This window comes from Poecile atricapillus, chromosome Z (assembly GCF_030490865.1).
Source record: "Poecile atricapillus isolate bPoeAtr1 chromosome Z, bPoeAtr1.hap1, whole genome shotgun sequence".
Taxonomy (NCBI): Eukaryota; Metazoa; Chordata; class Aves; order Passeriformes; family Paridae; genus Poecile; species Poecile atricapillus.
In genome coordinates, this window is record NC_081289.1 from 83,492,643 (window position 1) to 83,508,589 (window position 15,947).

Genomic DNA, 15,947 nt, shown 5'->3' on the forward strand with positions numbered 1-15,947 from the left:
TTATTTATCTGCTGTCCTATACCATGAAAAATAAATGCAATTTAGAGCAACCAACCAAAGAAAAAATACTACATTATCTACACCATGTTCCTTTATTAGAAAACTAGATAGTTTAACATTTATTTATTAACAGAAATAAAGCTTTCTGATATCACTGTTAATAGCAATCTCTAAAGATCATAATTCTCTGGAATTTTTTTAAGTGTTCTTAAAAACATTGCCTCTGAACATTGCTGGGAATGCAAAAATCAGAGCTTTTCAAAATTTTTCAGACACTGAAAAATTCAGTGTCTGAAACAAATCAGGTAATAGTTTTATCTTTCGTCTCAAGAAAATACAGGTATGGGCTGACATCCTTACAGACTTGTACCTTCCATCTCAGTATATTTCTACTTCCTCATTTCTCCTTTAACCAACCACCTCAAATCGGCAAAAATTCAAGCTTCTGGGTTTTTTGGTGTAGTCCTCTTGCAATTATTCCTTAGGGAGTTACCCTAATTTTTATGACTACTTCAATACTCACCAGAAAGAAAAGACAAGGATAATAGAACTAACAGAACAAAGAATGAAAAGACAAAAATTAAAAAAAAAAAAAATCTTTAATTGCCCAGAGAATTATGCTGGAAAGATAATGAACAAGAACTTAGAGCTCTCCTGCAGGAATGTACATGCAACCTATTTGATGTTAGTGAAGTTAATAGGATGATTCACATGAATGTAATGCTACAATTCAAGAGATATAACCTATTTAGAAAGAGCAACAACAGAGAACAAATGGTTCTGTGTGCCAAAAATGTCACTGTCTGTTTCTGAGTCACTGACAATAAAAAATCATGTCTTAATAAAGAAAGTACAAGTCAGGATACTAGCTGGGGTTTGCTACAGATACGAAATCTCACACAGCAAGATGGTTAAGCACGTATTGCTTCTTGATGGAAATAAAAGTTTCATTATCACAGTGGACATAACACAGAGTGAAATAACCTGGAGCCTTCATGCTGTTATTATCAGAACATGCTCAAAGTTTCTAAAAATTGAGGACAATTTCTTATACTGAGAAATGTTAAATCCAAGCCAAGGGAATGCTATGTTCAACTTCATCCAGACAGATAACAAGTACCCCACTGTTTCACAGAGAGCAAATACAGAACAAAGACCCTTCCTGCCCCTAGGTCTTAGAATCAAAAGATATATTCACAAACATATCTTTGCAAAACGACTTTAGTAGTCCCACCCCATGCTATCCCCTCAGCTGACAGAACTGTTTGTAGCAATGCACAGAGAACCAGTTCAGGGAATCATATCGGAGTTAAACCAAAACAGTGACTTGATCTGAGTTAAAACTACCTTTCTTTCTTTTCCCTCCCCCTCTTCTTTTTTTTCTAAGCATATACTTTTAATTTATCAATTTTTAGATTTTGTTCATTACCTGGTGCAACTGAGGTGACAGAACAGAGATACAGCTGCTGCCTAAAAGTTTTTTAGCTTGATTTGCCAACATGGCCAAGAAAGAAATACAGAGAGACCAAAAGAAGGACTCAAGAAGTGATCACTGTGGTAGGAAATAGTTTATGCTTCCAAAACTCAAACCCTGATATTCCAAAATGCAAACATTTAAGAAAAAGTATAAAGAAACTTCCACCAATTTTTGACTTATCGATTAGCATGTATCAAATGCAAGTCTGCATTAATAGCAGCTTTGATTTTGATGGCTGTGCTTATTCTCAGATCTTCCTCCTGGGCTGCAGGTAGGCCAACACACTTCTGCAGCATGGGAGATACCAACATACAGATACAGAATTCTCTTTTCATTCAGATATTATTTCACAAGACTGAACTATGTGATTAGGTGGGGAGATATTCAGTACAATGATCATTATTCAAGACATATAGACTGTGTGCATGAGCACATCTATTTATCTCTCATTTCACCAAATTTTAATAATGCTTTTATATATTGGGTCTTCCACTGTCAAGGCTTCCTGTTAATTCTGTTAGTGCTTCCTGCATTTCTTCTTTGAAGTACTTTCAGTTTTCCTTTTGATTGTTGTGACTGTACTTATTCAAATCTACCCCACTTAACAAATTCCTTCTTGTGGTGGGTTTGTAACACACATGCCCTGCAAGAGGAATGAGATGCCCATTTGTTAGGAAAAACAAGCAAGATGTTTTCACGACTTGCTACACATTGTGCCTAAAATAAGAAGGAGGGATGAAAAGCAAGAGCATAATTTACCATCTTCTTAAGTTAAACAAGGATTAGAGATATGCATGTATTGTATGCTAAAACATGACAGCCACTCAAATGCACATTTCAAGACTTTATAAAGCCTGGCTTATAGAACTTCAAAAGAAACTATAAGCACCACATGATTTGTTAAGTTGGTCTTTCACACAGCATTGTAGACAACCTGGAGAGTACCTGGCACTCTGACAACATGATCAATCAGAATTACTTTGTCCATATTCTCAAACAAGCAGTTATTACTCCAAAAACCAAGACTCAGAAGTATAAAACATCTCCAAAATACAGTATCACCTCTCTTCATACACCTAAAACAAAACCATCAGGGGTCCACTCTGCCTGTTCCTAAGAGAAAAGATACCTCAGTCAAGGGACGACAAGAAACCAAAGAACACACGTTTTTGCCATGTCCCATCAGCAGCTTTCACTACGGACACTGCATAAATCTGATACAGTGAAGAAAGCTCTATGGGTCAGCAGAATATGTATATTGCTGCTGAAATGTCTGGAGAATTCAAACTAAGTACCTCAAATGATATAACACAAATAGAAAGTGGCAACTTTATGGAGCTTGTAATTCAGACAAATCCAGATTAGCTATCTTGGGAAATAGTTCACAATTTCCAAAGCTATCTTCCTATTAAATTTCATACTCTTTACGTATACCTTGGAGTTGCTTAGGGGTACTTAAGAATAATAAAGAATATTTTCAATATGATCAAAAACATTTTCAGCATGCCCCTCTCAAAAAAAAAAAATAGCCTAAACTTTTGACTTGAAATTTAAATTAAAATTCCTTATTTCCAACACTAAAAAAAGAAGGAACTGGAAAAATATATTTGATGGGCCTGACTTTAAATGCACAAGTCTCAACAAATGTAAGCACTAACATTACTGGTGCTTCAGGTATGCGCCTGTTTCCAGTCAACAGTGGAACTGGCTAACTTGCAGTACAACTGCTAATGTGTACAGTTAATTCTTATTTTAATCATCATCTCTTTTTCTAGACAGACAATAAAATTCTTCTTTTTGGCTGCCTGCATGTCCTGGTTTTGACTGGGTTAGTATAGCTGTGTTTTGGATTCAGGATGAGAGGTACAGTCCTGTGTTTTAGATTTGGGATGAGAATAATTTTGCTGGATGGTTTGGCTATTGTTAGGTAGTGCTTACCTCAAGTCCAGGACTTTTGTGTGTCTTGTGCTCTGCTAATGAGTAGCTGCACAAAAGGCTGAGAGGGAGCATGCCCAGGACAGGTGACATGAACTTGCCAAAGTGACATTCCACACCACAGAACATTATGTCCAGTATATAAACTGGGGAAGCTACCCAGAAGTGGGGATGATGGATCTTCAGGGATGGGCTAGGTATTAGCCAGCAGGTGGTAAGAAACTGTACCGCATGTTACTTGTCTGAGTATTATTTTCCTCGCTCTCTATCCTCTTCATTACAATTACCATTAGTAGTATTATGTTTTCTTTCGATTATTATACCGCTTTTATGTCAACACGTAAGCTTCACTTTTTTTTCTTAATTCACTCCCCATTCCACTGGGGCAAAAGGAAAGGGGAAGGAAGTGACCAACCAGCTGTATGGTACTTAATAGTCAACTGGGGTTGACCATGACACAGAAAAAACTGTTTGCTGACATAGAAGAGTTTCTTAAATTAACATCATATCAAATACATTGATTCAGCTAATAGTCTTTTTGCTGAGACAATACTTATTTCACCTATATATTAAAAATCAATACCTATAATAGCCAAATATCTGTAAAGCAAGCTTAGCACAGATTGGTCTCCTTAATTTCTGCTGGCCAACAGAACCTGGAAGAAACCACAGTAGCAGAAACATCTAAAATTAGCCTGATCAGGTTTTACATGGTTCATCTTTCCTCTTTGGATACATACACAACAGAATACAATCTGCAGTACCAGAGAGGCTCCATTCAGATGGAGGTCAATACTCTTCAGGAGAGTGCAACAGGAGTGAATAAAAGCAGTGAAGCCTTGACTAGACCAAAGAGCAGGCCACTAGCCTCAGCAGCAGTATCATTACTAATAAACTCATAGAACAGATTGCTCAGAAAAGTGGTTGAGAAGCTTTCATCAGAGTCAAATAAAGTACAAAGTGACTCAGGATCCATGATCTGCTGACGTCTGTGTGATACACTTTCAGACCTTCTCCTACTTCTAGATTCTCCACTCAAGTCCTACATAATTTCTTAAAGACTCATAGCAGCATCTGGGTTTTACAAGACCTTGTAGCTTATCTAGTCCAATGACCTGCCATAGGCAGCACCACCTTTCACAACACCAGTTTGCTAAAAACATCTGCCTGGCTTTCCACGTCCCACATGAGATGATGAGGCACCCACAGCCTCCCTGGACAACCTGCTCTCATGTCTCAGCATCTTTGCTGTAAAAATTTCTTCCTGATATCTAATCTAAACTTGCCTCCTTTCAGTTTAAAACTGCTGCCCTGTGTCCTATCACTACTACTTATGATAGCACTCATGACAGTGAGCAACCCAAAGCAATGAGAGAGAAGCATTCTAGCTCTGTATCAGCTTCTTTTCCTGGCTCACTATGCAGCCAGCTGGTCTTCTGCATGGCTTGGAGAGATGGGACAGGAAGCAGAGAGGGGTGCTGTCCACTCCAGCAACTGGAATCTAATGTGAACAGGCTGTGAAACTGCACCCATGGCACTTTTTTTAAGAGTGGGTCTGTAGCTGGAGGTGAATAACCTCTGGTCCTAGTCTAATTCATAGAAGCAGTCAGCCATAAAACAAAAATCATTAACAAAACTAATGTGCTAATAAGTAACTGATGATGAGCTGAGTAGAAAGGCAAGGATGATATAAAAGCAAACATTATCTTTTCACCTTCCAATAAAACTCAATCACATTACAACAACAGTGTAAGGAATGCTGTGAGTAGTTAAATATTAAGTTCTTAAAATCCACACAGCATATAAGATGCTGAAAAATAACCATGAAAAATAACAAATTTAAACCCATTAAATTGTACTCTGGGAATTCCACTCAGTACAAATCTGCGAAACTGATCTACAGGCTAAGTATGTATATGTACAACAATACTTGTAAAGAGAAAAAAATGTCCTCCTAAAGCACCAAATTGACAGAGCAGTACTAAATTTCATAAGAGGATGTTTTCATGTCCATTTTTAACCAATTTGTTTCAGTAAGCTTGTGGAAAAAAAAATTTAAAAGATATCTATTCATTCTTTGTATGTGTGCTTTACTTCAAAGAATTCCAGTAATCTATTGTAAATCTAAAAAACTCCTCAGTCACGACAGCACATTGTTCCCCAAAGGAACAGTGGGTCAGATTCAAAGTACAAGCAATACAGCTGTATTCAGGACTTTTTCTATAGAGCTTGGAATGGGCAAAACCTCCAGAGTCAGTGCTGAGTCTTCAAGGGGAAAAAAAAAAATAAGGTTGTGAACTTAAAAGAAAAGATTCTAAAAGATAAATCCCCACTGAGTAATTATAAGGAGAAGCTCTCCCAAACATTTGCTAACTAGTACATAAAAGGCAATTCAGTAAAGACCATGGTCAAGTCAACTTGCAGATTTAAATATAGTCATAATTGGATACAACCACTGAAAAGGCAATCTCAAGAAGACAGACAGAATCCAGGCAGTGGTGAGAAAACTCCAATAATTAAGGGTATTTCAGTAAGGCAGAGAGCAGTCTGAGTGTTGCTGTGCATCTGAAATGACGATGCCCTTGTCTGCCTCCAGCTGCTCAGTACTGTTGGCCTGCTGGAAGTTTTCATCTTATTCCTACACCTACCCGCATCTGCTAACCTGCTGCAGACAAAAAGAGTCAGGTCAGTTTAAACACAATAAATATTACATCCATCCTAACCCACCATGTTCTGACAGAGGTGGTCTGGGGAGTGCCTAGACTAACACCAGTGGTGGCGGGCACATCAGACCTCCAGCTGACAGGCAGGCAGTAAGTACTGGCAGCGACTTCAGCAACAGCCATCACCTGTGGCCTCAATCTGGAGCTACCCTGTGAAGACCAATACTCTTGTCAGCAAAGAATCTTTTTTTTTTCTTTTTAAAGAGAGTTAAATAATATCTGAAACACTCAGAACAACAGATTTCATCAGTTCCAAAAACCCAGAGGAGCATATAAAGCCGTTCTTTCTGCATTTTCTCATTGACTGCACTCTGTGTAAAAAAATTTGTTAAAATTTTAATTTCCCCTACACAAGAGCTTTTTCACTTTTTCCTACATAGTTACAAAATACCTAATTTTAACAACCTGTGGTTATTCTTTAACTAAGACACTATCATAATACTGCTTTGCAATGCCTAACACTTCTTCACCCCCTGCCTCCTTAAAGATTCCAAGAAAACACAAAGGGTTACTAAAAGGACACCACCTTTCTGCTGTATTACTTGTATTTCTTCTCCTTTGAAGGCAAATATTGTTAACACCCTGCTCCTCAGTGTCACCAAATCAGTGCTCAGTTAAGATCAAAGGTATCCAGTTAGTTTTGTAATTGCTGTTGCTTTTATACCACTTCCTTTGCCAATGATAGTACCTCCCGAAAAAGGTCTGTTACCTGCTCATTCAAACTTAACACTTTAGCCAAAAACTTCACACAAAAAAAAACCCTGTAAAGTGGAAGACACATTTTGTGAAGGCTTGACAAGCTGGCTTGCATGGTTCTGAGCTGCCTGGCTCTTGTAACACCACACTTAGAAATTAGGTATCTGGAAGGAATGCAGTTCATTCTCTGCCATAAGCCTCAGTATCTATCTTTGGGAAAAAAAAAAAGAAAAAAAAAAAGAAGGCAACAGCTCCTCAAAAAGCAAAGACGGTGGATGTTGGAAAGGGACAAAACTCCTGTTTTAGAATTACAAATTTTGTGTTTTCTCGGTGCCAAACCAAAAACTAATAAAAGTAACCATTTAAACGGGAAATTATTTCCCTACATTTGGATAACTCAGAAATGGCAAATATTTCATGCACCTTTCTAAGCTGCCAGAACAACTACAAGAAACTTAAGTCTAAAAAGAAGTGTTCAATCCCACCTAATAAGAAGAGCAGTTCTTGGAATGAAAACTATCACTCAAGCCCAGCTATGTTATAAAGTCAGAAGAATAACGCTCAAATGACTTTTTGTCATTTACGACTGCACAGGAAGCTTGCATTAGGCAGTGGAGAACACGGGCATGTCTCGTTTTGCAAAAGCAGCTAACAGCGCCAAAACCTGCATGGATGACTGTAAGGATACATTCCGAAAAACAAGACCCTTCGATTTCACGTAGAAAATTGTAACTGTTATTCGCTGTTTCTAGTTCGTGTGACAGCCGTGGTATCGAGAAGCAGTTGCGAAGGTGCCAACACGTGGAGCGGCAGCAGGCACAGTGCAGCGCTCGGCAGAGCCTGGGGGCCGCTGCTGGGCTGTGACACCGTGCCCATGTCCCCCGGTGACATGGGCACACAGGTACTTCTACACCCACGTGGGCAGCGCGGACAGCTCGGGAGCCCTGCGACAGGCGGCAGCCGGCGCCGCCCCGTCCGCTCCCGCCGCCGCTCTGGGCCTGACGCCAAGCACACGGGAGGCCCGCGGGCCCGCGATCTTCATCCCGGTGCAGGACTGCCAGAGGCGCCTCGGCGCCGCCACCCCGACTCGCCCGCCACGGGCGGCGCAGGGGCCGGTCGCCCCCCTGCTGCCCGAGGCCCCGCGGCCGCCGCTCCCCCGCGCCCCTCGCCGGCGGCGCTGCCCGGGCCGGGCGGCCGCACGTACCTGGCGCTGGCGCCGTCGCCGGCGGAGCGGGGCGCGCGCGGCGCCGTCACGGGGAGCGCGCGGCCGCTCCAGGCCTAGTGCCGCGCGCGGGTCCGCCCGCCCCCTGCCGGCTCCACTTCCGGGGTCCGCGCGCGGTGACGTCAGGGCCCGGGGGCGCGGCGGGGAACCCGGAAATGGAGCTCGAGGGGCGGTGGCCTCGTCCTCGCGGCGCCTCCGCCCTCGCGCCGCCCGCTCGAAAGGCGCGCGGGAGGGGGCGCGGCGCTGAGGGGCGGCCTGGGGACAGGTGGAGCTTGTCGGGGTGCTGCCCGGAACCGCGTGTTTGAGGAGCTCGGTCCGAATAAAGTCACCAGGAGGGCGGCGGGCTGCCGGCAGCGCTGACAGGGACCAGGCGAGTACCGGCATCTAGGTCTCGGGCCGTTGCTCGAGTGCTGGTAGATCACACTGGGAAGGTCGTGTTTCCACTCCCAGCTTTCCATTTTGATCACGTAGGAGTTTATAAAAAGAAAAGACGATAAAATTTTTCATGTTAGACGTTTCGGGCATCCGCAAAAATATATGAGGACTGTGTAGGGTTGGCCTAGAGTAAAACACTGATCGACATAAACAGTCACAACACTTTCGTACTTGCGTAGCAAGAAGCACCTTGAGTTTGATTTCAAGGATACAGTGTCTTCCTTTGAAAAGTTCTCCAGATTTCATCAGATGACTGCTGACAATCGGCATCATGCAAATGCTGTCATGGTTCTGCCTGCACAGGATGGTCGGGAGGTGTTCCTGTGCCAAGGACATCTGAAAACTTCCACATACCGCATATGCAGCTGAAATGCTTCATCCCCTCTTATATCCCAGTTTGAATGGTGGCAAAATTCAGCAAACAAGACCCATGGACAGGTAGGTCTATGTGGGAGAAGCATTTTTCAAGGTGTCTCCCAGCTGCTCTCTTTGTAATGACCTAAAGCAGCAGCCTCGTATCTCGTATTTTTGCTCTCAGTGCAATAGTTCGTGTAGGAAGGAACCTTTAAAAGCCATCTAGTCCAAACCCCTCTGCAGCAAGTAGGGACATCTTCAAATGGATGGAGTTGCTCAGATCCCTGTCCAACCTGACCTTGAATGTTTCCAAGGATGGGACACCTACAACCCTTCTGGGCAACGGGTTTTGTCATTTTCTTCAATGCCTATGGAGTAAGTGAAATACTTTTCTTCTTCAGTGCAGAAGATAATATAATGTCTGTATTTCCCATGTTAGAAAAAAGTAGCACTTAGATGTCTTTTGGTGAGATATTAGGGATACTATTGATATAAGCAATCCATTTAAAGTTCCTTCCATCTTTTTTTGCAAGTACTGCTAAGTTGCAAAGTGAATCAGGTTAGTACTAGACTCACATTAAAAGTAGTCAATGTTTTTTATTGGGGTCTTAATCTGATTCACCATCATTCTCCATCTCTTGCAGTACCCACAAAAAAAAAGACCACATCCCAAACAATAACAAAAATAAACCCATGGAATATAGGAGTCTAGATCAAATTTCAGGGACAGTCAGTGTAAGTAGTACAGCTAAAAATGTGCTGTGTTTCTGATCTTGATACTGCCTTTTGTATTTAGAGGTCCAGGGACGGATTTAAGGAGGGCAACTTTATCAAATCAAGTTGTGAGGACATTGTGGGTTTGGAGATGTTTGACCCACAAAGAGGTGTCGACCAGGTGTTTGAAGCTTTTCAAAGCTCTACAAAGAGAAAGCAGTTTGAATGGGCAAGTTTCTAAGATTCATAGGACTGATCCCAATATTTCAAAAATTCCCAAATATCCAAATATCAGACTGAAGAGGAAGCAGAGGTAGTGTGTAAATAGCCTTTTGCTAGAAGCTGGGCTTTTATCTTCTGTTTGTGTGTAGAACTGTGTTGTTCTGGTATCTTCATAGACTTCTGTGAGCTACAGTAATATGCTAATAGTACATAAAATAGTATATAAAATATATACTATATATTTAATATTAAATATATAAAATATATAGTATATAGAATATATTTATATATATAAAATATAAATATAAAAAATATAGTATATAAAATATGCTAATAGTAGCAAAAAACATCTTCATGCCTGTTGAATGCCAGGTTGGACATGGCTTTGAGCAGCTTGGTCTAGTGCAAGGTTCCCTGCCCATGGCAGAGGGAATCATCACCAAATCATCTTTAAGGTCCCTTCCAGCCCAAACCATGTTATGAGTCTCTGATTCTATGCATGTCTGGTAAGGTTCTTAGCTCACTTTTTAGAAATACAAAGTTCAACCTGTGATGTAACACCACGCTGTCAGCTAGACCATGGCACTACAGGGATGGTGACTTCACCACCTTCCTGGGAAGCCCATTCCAATGCCCCATCACTTTTTCTGTGAAGAAATTCTTCCTAATGTCCAGCCTAAACTCCACATCCCAATACAGCTTTAGACTGCAAAACGACGGTTTTGTGCTGTTGCTGTTGCCTGGGACAAAGAACTGATCCCCTGGCTAAACCCTCCTTTCAGGAGTTGTAGTGAGTGAGGTCTCCCCTGAGCCTCCTTTTCTCCAGGCTAAACACCCCCAGCTCCCTCAGCTGCTCCTCACAGGACTTGTGCTCCAGACCCTTCACCATCTCTTTTGCCCTCCTCTGGACATGCTCCAGCAGCTCAGCATCCCTTCCAAACTGAGGGGCCAGAGCTGGACACAGCACTCCAGGTGTGGCCTTACCAGTGCCGAGTACAGGGGGAGAATGACCTCCTGCTGGCCACACCATTCCTGACACAGGCCAGGATGCCAGTGGCCTTCTTGGCCACCAGGGCACACTGCTGGCTCGTGTGCAGCCTGGCACTGTCCCCATCTGCCTGGGCACTGTCCAGCCACTCTGTCCCCAGCTTACAGCACGGCAGGGGGTTGTGATGGCCGAAGTGCAGGACCTCACAATGGGACTTGTTCAACCTGCTATCATTGGATTTGGCCCATCTATCCAGCCTGTCCAGGTCCCTCCAGAGCCCTCCTACCCTCCTGCAGATCAACGCTCGCTCCCAGCTTGGTGTCATCTGCAAATTTGCTGATGGACTCAATCTCCTAATCCAGATCATCAGTAAAGATATTAAACAGGACTTGGCCCAGCACTGATTCCTGGGACATGACCAGTGACTGGTCTCCAACTGGATGTGGCACCATTCACAATCACTCCCTAAACCCACAGAACAGTGCACCTGTTAGTTGTGTATCCAAGATTATTAAAACTGCTTTCATTTCAGTTCACAATTTAAGCAAAAATGTAATTTACTTACGTGGGGTAAGTGAAGGTAAGTTTGAAAGACTCAGATGCAGTTTCATAAAATACCTTCAAAAACTCAGACTTTACTCATGCCTGCTAAACAGAGCTGCATTTAAAAAAATGTAGAGGAAAGAATGCGGTTTATGGAACATTCCCCTACAAAAAGCGTAAGTGGCTATATAATTAAAACTGTCTTGGGCTGCATTTAGTTAATGACTGTCAATGTCTCTAGTCTTAGAAGGCTACAGACCTAGTTAAAAGTGATGAGTGAATTCAACATTTGTTACATTGACCTTCATGCACATAGATGGCTTCTGAGACTGTAAAGGCAATGTAAGGAATATGACAAGGATAAAACTGCATAACACATCCTTTTTGTATTAATTCTTTCCAAATAAACTGGATTGAACCAAATCATATTCAGTTGTCATTACTCCCTTTGGAATGACGAGTTACTCCATACTAAGCGGATAGGAATGGAAAGTATGATAGCCTGGTTTTCGCTGTGAAAGAGTTAATTTTCACCTTAGCTGGTACAGTGCTGTTTTGCTTGTAGTATGAGAATAATGTGGATGACAGACTGGTATTTCAGTCATTGCTCAGTAGTGCTTACCTTACATCCAGGACTTTGCAGTTTCTCATGCTCTGCCAGCAAGGAGGTACACAAGAAGTCATGAGAGGGCATGAGTAGGACATACTTGTCTAGTATGAGCTAGGCATCTTTCACTTGTTTGCCTGGACTTGTTCCCTAAAGGAGTCCTTTCTGTTACCATGCCTTTGTCCCCGTCACCCCCCAGTATAAGTAATAAAACAAAGGCCAGAGACCTTGTTCCTTTCCCGTGAGATAATTAGGAAATTGGATTTGAAAGAGAGGGCATTTCAAAGAGAAAAATTGTCAACTGCCAGTTATATGAAATAATAACAACACTGCACTGAAAACAGCACAGAGGGCTAAAAAAAACAAACCCAGAAACAAGACTCAGATTTTCAAGAAAACCACTAAAGCAATAATACTTGGGAAGGAAGGGTACTGGGATGCACTGGGAATGTGGGATAAGCAAGCCAGCCAAGTGATGAAGTTGCCAACTGACCTGGGCAAATGGCTGTGCCGGTGTCTGTCTGCATCATGGAAATGAGAAAAGTTGCTCTAACTGAGGGGTGCAGTCTGTGTGACAGAGCGTGCAGTTTTCAGTGCTGTCAGTATGGAAATATTTCTTTTAATTTAGAGGAAAAAATTATAACTCAAACCATATCAAAAAAGGAGAAGTTACTTTAAAACTTCATCATATCTAAAGAGAAGTACACCAAGGGAGTCAGGTATTTGTTGATGACAAGTGATCATAGTCAGTTCTTAGAGTAGTGAATACTGCTTAATAAGGATTATCTCAGATGCCTGAAAAAAGTTATCTCATCTACTCAAAAACCAGAACAGAAAAGACGAATGAAAATATTGTGAATTTTAAACCATTTTAAACCTCAAAATGAGAGCTTCTAAAGTTTAATACTGTAGCTTAGGGAAAACAGGGAAGAGGCTCTTAAGGTCATAAATATATGCAGGATAAATAGAAGAACATGGGATTTGGTAATGGCTACTAAGAAAACTAGGAATTTTTCAAACTTATGTGAGATAAGTATCAAAGCATAAAAGGGAAAAAGCTGCAATAGGCACTATTTTTTATTTACATTCTGCAATGCACTTTGTGAAGTGTTCTTTGTTGTCCTAAGTCTTATTGTCTCTATTGATTTTATTTATATTTTTGTTTTTTTAAAAACTGCCTTCAATCAGAAGATTGAAAAAAAAGAACTTCAATCAGCATGAAGATGCTCAAACAGAAAATTAGGTAGGATGAGAAATTTGGAATGCAGAATATTCCTTGTCTATTTTTTTTTATTATTTTTTTTTCTTATACCACCTGCTCACAATTAAAACTTTATCTACTCCAGATAACACAATAAACATGGGCAGGATTTCAGAAGCAGCTGATCAATGATTGTAGCAAGTAGGATGTCTGATTGTAATAGCTCTCCTGCAATGCAACTTTCATAAGCAGTTTTAGGGCCTCCTGTAGTGTTCAGTGCTTGTGGAACACCATGAAGTTCCAGCGTTTCTGCTTTCAGTATCTGGCACTGTGAGTTACCAACGGTGTTGGTTCTCAGGCATAGTGCTGCTGGTTAAGGGCAAACCCTGTTTGCTAATCCTGGCAAACAGATCACAGCAGAGCTGTCTGAGTGTACTGAGACTGAGCACTTCTCATTTGCAGGGGTTGGATTTACATTTGCAATAAATGGGATGTGATCCAGTTTAGGAATAATTTTCTTTGACAAAAAAATTCAAAGGGTATCAGACTGGAGAAGAATCATATTAAAAACTGCATTGTCATTTCGCTGGTCCTATGGACCATCCTGTGCCATCTACTTGATGAATATCACAAGGTACTATTTAATGCTGAGCAATGTGTTTGCACAGTACAGGTCTCCCTATGGAGCAACTTAACCCCAGCTCTTGTCAAACCCCAATCTGGAAAACAAATAATTTTTTTTTAAAGTCTTTAATTTGTTTGTTTTACTTAATGACAGTTCCTACTTCCAAATATTTGAAAAAAAAAAAAAAAAAAAAGCATAATCTTGTCAATGCCCCTTCTGAATCAAAGCTCGAAAGAAAAGAAAGTGTGAGAAAAAATAATTTTCCTTATAATTGCCTTTGCTGTTCCTTTTCATTTGCTCTTTTAGCTTGACATAGATGGAATAGGCTTTTTGTGAACAATTTTTAGTGCATAAATACAGATAATGCATTTCATGAAAAATAAAAATATGTTCATTTTCCTGACAAAAATAATGTTTTACCTCTTCCAAAATACTTTTCACAATAGTTGAACTAGAAACTTGGGGGAAAAAAGTGAAATATTGAAAACTAATTAAAAAACAACACTGTTGTTGAGTGCTCTGCAGGGCTGGAAAACCTCTCTTTTGGCTTTAAAGGTTTCTTATTTCAAAATTCTTATTTAACTTGTTGTTTACACTCTGAATCTGTTTCTTACGTCCTATTCCTGGATAACTAATTTTGGTTCCTGCTATTGTGCCAAAAGTATGATATATAAATATTCTTAAATTCATCTTCAGCAGTTTTTGCTGAAAGTTGAACATACATAAATCTGTTGTGACATTCACTCTTATGCTTCATTATATGTTCTCAAGATTTTTTACAGTCTTTTATGTCTTTGTTTTTCACTTACTGCTTTTGCATTTGTTGTAAAGATTAAATATATATGATATATATTTCAAGTTACCACTCATAATTCTTCGGTCCTGTATATAGTTGTTAAAAAAATGCCACACTGATATGAAAAGTTTTGGTGGAATGAAACAAAAATTGAAAGCAACACTCATGACAGAACTTTATGGTCTGTGTTCTACTATTTACTCTGTAGATATATGGGTTTATGATGCAAACCTTGCAAAGTTATTTCACTGCTCTTATATGTGCAAACAATTTAATTGTACTTGGAATTTTGAAATATTTGATCTCAATATAACATTACATGACTTATTTTTGCAAGAATGTTCTCAGCATACCTATAATTTTTCCATTCTAAACTATCAATCCCTCAACTCTACAAATGATTTTCGAATAAATTATGCATTTTAGAGCAGATGATTGCTTCAGGGTATTACATAACTTTAAAAAAAATTGTACAACTGCCATCTAAACATTTTCTACACAGAAAATGGAAAAGCAAATACATGTGCCTTTTCTGTTATGCAGATAAAGGGCGCCTTTTGACAGAGGTGCGCCTTACAGTGGAGTTATCTGTATGCTGATACCAAAGTCTGGTGGAGGTACAGTCAGTAATTATACAGACCCTGCACAGCTCTTGGAATTAAAGAACAGACTGCCATGTTCTGGTTAAAGGAGGCCAGATGACTAACATTACACATTGGCATTGCATTAATGCAACAACCTCTCTCAGTTTCTTCATTCATAAAGTGGAAGGGCATGTGTGAAATTTGGGAGTCATAACTGAAATTAATTGTTGTTTGAAGAGACTTAATCCATTTCCCTCTGAAAAAGAAAGTCTTCACAGCACTTGTTCGGCCATCAGTTTCCTGCAGTTAATCCATACCTGCAGGTAGGATTCCTGCCAACAGAATTTCATTCCCAGAGGCACATCTGGCTTTTCATAGACAGTTATCTGTTTACTAACCGCAGCAAAAACCACCTGGCATTTCAACCTCTTATTTACCCAATGTTTGTCCATTATCTAGAGGAAAAGCATAATCTTAATCTACGTAATAAAATCCATTTAAGGCATTTTAATTATATGGAATATGTATATATTTATACATAGACAAAGATTCCTGTACATTAGCAAACAACTCCTTAAAGATTACATTTCTGAATTTTACAGGCAGGTGAAAATCCAAGTGCAAACAACTACTCAATTTCTTGAATGATAACCTTGCAGGTGGTGGGTCTCAATTTTATATTTATTGAATTCTTGGTTCTCTAAGACCCTGTATCAGGTTTGAGAAGGCATAGGCTTTACTGATTAGTATTTAGATATTTGTAGGTTGTGAAAACAGATGTGCTACGGATTTCCAAGGGTAAATTTAAAGTTCAGAGAAATTAAA

The 15,947-nt window shown here is 40.3% G+C and overlaps 1 protein-coding gene across 3 annotated transcripts in view; it reads right to left on the reverse strand.

Annotated features, from left to right (window-relative positions):
• The window catches only part of FAM172A (family with sequence similarity 172 member A), a 256,713-nt gene extending 248,531 nt beyond the window's left edge, over positions 1-8,182 (reverse strand). For all 3 annotated transcript variants that reach the window (XM_058826615.1, XM_058826614.1, XM_058826613.1), the window contains exon 1: positions 8,036-8,182. The gene's annotated coding sequence lies outside the window, so the exon portion shown is untranslated. The remainder of the gene's footprint in view (positions 1-8,035) is intronic.
• Positions 8,183-15,947: the final 7,765 nt, after the last annotated feature.